Raw genomic sequence first — 5,000 nt, forward strand, 5'->3', positions numbered from 1 at the left:
CCCTTTCGTATTAGAAGCAGGAACTCCCAGATTATGATGGTAACTTGAAATGGTGACTATCAGTCTTGATAACTTAACAATACTCCCACGAAACTAGTCGCTACCATGCCTATTTTTCCTTATCTTTTCTATAGCCCATAGAAGAGATAACATGTCTTTTATCTGAGTAAGAAAACAATGGTAATGGTTACTGTTTTTTTATTAATTTTTTTTTTCTTACTAGTTAGGGTACCATGGGAGAGAATTTCATCTACGTATGCCCAATGAGGTTTTAGTTTTCGATTGCATAGTTAGAGATTGCAGTTGTGGGTGAGAGTTCAGGGTATTAGTTTTCATTTCTGTTAAGGTTATAGTTTATAGCTTTAGTTTCTAATTCCAGCGTTAATTTTCATAGATTATAGTTTCTGTTTTTAGATCTGATGCTATGGTTATAAATTGTGGTTTTAGTTTTTATTTACGGTGTTGTGGTTAGAGATCATAAACTTTTAGTTACGATGTTAAACATATCGAAAACAATGATAATGATGATGATGATAATGGTAACGATATTGATAATGATAAGGGTAATATGGATAATAATAATAATAATAATAATAATAATAATATAATAATAATAATAATAATAATAATGATAATGATAAGGATAATAATAATGATATTGCTAATGATAATTATAGTGGTAAGGATAATAATAACAGTAACAATAATAAAATAACTTCAAAAAAACAATAATGGTCATAATAACAATAACAAAAATGATAATGATAATAATAATGATAATGAATAATGATAATGATAATGATAATAATAATAATAACAATAATGATAATAATAATAGTAATAATGATAATGATTATGGTGATGATGATAATAATAATAGTAATATTAATAATAGTAATGAAGATAATAGGGAAATAATAATAGCCATGATGATAATGATAATCATTACATTAATGATAATGACAATGATAATAATGGTGACGATGATAATAATAATAACAACAAATCTCTATTGAAACCGGTGATTTGAAAAATTGAAAGCTTAGTCCGAGCACATTGGCGGATGTATGGATTTCGTGCTGACCTTTTTTGCCTTTACGAAAAAGAGAGAAAGAGATGAAACGAAGAAGAAGACGAAAAAGAAGGAGCAGGATGATGAAGTAGAAGAAGAAAAAGATGAAGAAGTAGAGGAAGAAGAGGAAGAAAATGAGGTAGAAGGAGCAGAAATAATAATAATAATGATAATAATGATAATAATAATAATAATAATAATAATAATAATAATAATAAAATGTAGAAGGAGAAGAAGGAAAAAGGAGGAAGAAGAAGAAAATGATGAAGAAGGAACAGAAGAAGAAGGAGAAATGTAGAAGGAGAAGATGAAGAAGAAAGGAAGGAAGGAAGAAGAAGTAAAAGCAAATATGAAGATGAAGGAGAAGAAGAAAAAGGAGAGAAAAGAAGAGGGAAAAAAAAGAAAAATAAGAAGGCATAGCTGGGAATTTTATAGCATTTGCAAATGAATATAGAAAATTTGATGGCAGATGTGCCTAAAGTATCGATGTGATTATGGTGTTTACTTTAGATCTAATTGATATTGTTGCAAAAAAAAGCTCAATCATGATAATTACTGAAAAGGAAATTGCCTTGATGTTACTATAATCATTCATGAAAACTAAACTTATTGTATATAAACACATTAATCGATGAAATCACTATAGCTTCACCCTCTTTTAACCCACCAACAGCACCTTCGCATCTGAAATAACGCTAGAATTCACTAAAAAAGAGAAGCAGCGCGCACCTCTTTTAACGAATTCACTCACCTCATACTGATCTTCAGGAAAAGCCAATATAGAAAAGCGAAAGAGTTAAATTCAGTCAAGGCGAAAGGTGTTTTTCATTCTCGAAGATTTTGAATTCATTGTCGCCTCGAACTATTTTTATTATGATTGTTATTGCTGTTATTATCATCCTCCTCCTCATCGCCATCATCAACATCGTCATCATCATCATCGTCGTCACCATCGCCATCATTGTCATCATCATCGCCATCGTTGTCATCATCATCATCATTATCGTCACCATCATCATCATTATTATTGTTATAATTATTATCATTATCATCATGGGACGATGGGAAGGAGGAACGGGGTGGGGGACGGGCGGGGGGGGGGGGAATGTGTGAGTAGTGAGGACCGAACGAGATGGGTTTTCTTATTCTCCTATTCTCCTCATTCTTTTTTCTTTTTCTCTCTTCTACGTCTTTTCATCTTGTTCGTGTACTTCCTGCTTTTTTTCTTCTTCTTCTTGTTCTTTCTCTATTTCTTTATTTTTTTCTTCTCTTTCTTCATGATTTGGGTGGTTTTGATGTTGTTGTTGTCTGGTTTATATTTCTCTGTTTTTCTCTCTCTTTTTGTTTATTTGTCTGTTCTCTTGTGTGTCTGTCTCTCTTTAACACTGCCTCCCTTTCACTCTTCGTCTTCATCCCCCTCTCTCATCCTATCTCCCTTCCTCTTCTCTCACTCTTGCTCTCTCCTTCACGCTGTCTTCCTTCCTCCTCTTTTCTCCCTCACTCATTAACGCTGTCTCCCTTATTCCTTCCGTCGCCCCCCCTTCTTCCTTCCTCTCTCCCGTCCTTCTCTTCTCTCATTCTTGCTCTCTCGTTAATGCTACTCTCCTTTCCTCTCTTCCCCCTCTCCCTTCCTTCCCTCCTCCTCCTCTCTCACTCTTGCTCTCTCCTTATCGCTGTCTTCCTTCCTCCCTCTATCCTTAAGTTTCCCTTCGTAGAACCTGTTTGCATTGATGTATAAATCACTTCTAAAAAAGATCAGATTCCTTCATTAATCAAACGAACTATTGAAATCTATATTATCTTGCTGGTTATGAAGAGAAAAGAAAGAGAGAGAAAGAGAGAGAGAGAGAGAGAAAAACGGAAGAAAAAGAAGAAAAACAAGTTTGTCTGATATTCTAATAATCCTTAGTCTATCTTCTTATTAATTTCAGATGAAACTTGATAGACTTATGCAACCATGTTAGATTTTGGTTCTTATAATCACGCGACCTTCCCATCATCCTGCGCTGAAACTGGTAAAGATGTATATAAAAAAAAGACTTCTAAGGAGACTAACCATATCATATTCAACATTATCATCTTCATCATCACCATCCATAGCCACCCACCACCACTACATCATCAACGTTTTTCTTTCCGCTTTAGACCATTACACGGAAACCAATCCCTAATAACTTAAATTAATCTGCCTATTAGCTGACGTCAGAAATATAATCATAACGCAAATATCACTAAGGTATAATATGACCACGGTATAAACGTCCCTAATTAATTTGAAGTAATATTTAGTTTGATAAGTCTTGCGTGAATATCAAGTTTGTCTCCGACAGGGGACGTAATGTTTGAAGGTGGATTAAATGGATTACGTAAAGATTAAGTAAGAGTTATCAAGTAAGGACTACGTTATAAATTCCGTGTTAAGTGAATATCAATATGAGTGTTTATTCTGTGCCAAGTAAAATTCAAGGTGATATAATTTGTTATTACCGCAGTGTTAAAGCCTGCGATATCTGGTCGAGTTTCTGTAAAGTTTTATCGAAAATAATGACTCGTGTGTGTGAAAGAGAGGACGAGTGAGTGAGAGAAAGAGAGAGAGAGATAGATAGAGAGAGAGTGAGAGAGAGAGAGAGAGAGAGAGAAAGAGATAGATAGAGAGAGAGAGTAAGAGAGTGAGAGAAAGAATATATACAAATAAGAGCCTCGACTTCCCTGCCTTTAGAATCACATTTTCGAAACCGTTTTGATGCTTTGATCAATATTTTCATAAATCATACAATATGTCTTTACATCAGTGACGAATCCTCTCCCATGCTTACTCGAGAAATCTTCATGAAAATAATACATGTAGACGAAATAAAGAAATGGGGTACGGTATTCAGCGTTCTTTACATTTGAAATTTCTGAAAACCCAGCTCAGAGGATATGATGGTCCCGCTTTTGACTCACTACACAAAGGATCATGCACAGTTTTGGAGTATGGTCAGTATTATTGTTTAGCAATGAAAGTATTTATTTTATTAGATTCATTCCGTATATGTTTAGAAACACGCATCGCCATTATCATATCCCACTATCTGATATTGATTCTGGACGCCATCCTAAAGGGCTTGGATCGACTCGATAGCATGGCGACTTTGATACTGATCGACTTCAAGAAGGCCAATTCGTAGACCATACCGTCATCGTCACGCAGCAACACCTGTGTTGGTGCCGCCCGTCCATTGTGGAGTTCGTGGCGGACTTCCTGACCGGGCGCCGTCACAGGGTATCCAACTGCAGCGCGCTTTCGGATTATGAAGTTACATGTGGAGTACCACAAGGGATGCGCCTCGCGGTTAATGTTTTCCTCGCCGTGGTAAATAGCCTCTGTCTCATCATAGAGATCAGAGCCAAGTATGCTGACCTTATAATCGCCGAAATTTGTACATGAAATCACCTTCTGTGAACAAGAAAAACTTTACGCTCTTGGCGGTGAATGGGTTGAAGGAATCCGCATCAACAGTGAACTAAATTGGACCATGTTTTAAATATTTTAGCGCCGTAATATTTTAAAGCAAACAATTTAGGGCCGTAATATTTTAAAACAAACATTTGAGTGCTGTAATATTTTAAAACATTTTAGTGCTGTAATATTTTTAAACAAACATTTTATTGCTTAAATATTTCTAAGTAAACATTTTATTCCTGATTACTCCATTTCAATTCTTTAGATGTTATAATATGCACTTAAAACTTTTTAACTTGTAAATCAAGACGATATGTTACAAACACTTGTAAAAATTATGTAACTTTCTTGAAAAAATAAACCATATGTGAATATTATCATTAATATCATTATTATTATTATATATATATCTATATCCATATCTATATATCTACATATATATATATATATATATATATATATATATATATATATATATATATA

Source organism: Penaeus monodon, chromosome 14, assembly GCF_015228065.2.
Source record: "Penaeus monodon isolate SGIC_2016 chromosome 14, NSTDA_Pmon_1, whole genome shotgun sequence".
Taxonomy (NCBI): Eukaryota; Metazoa; Arthropoda; class Malacostraca; order Decapoda; family Penaeidae; genus Penaeus; species Penaeus monodon.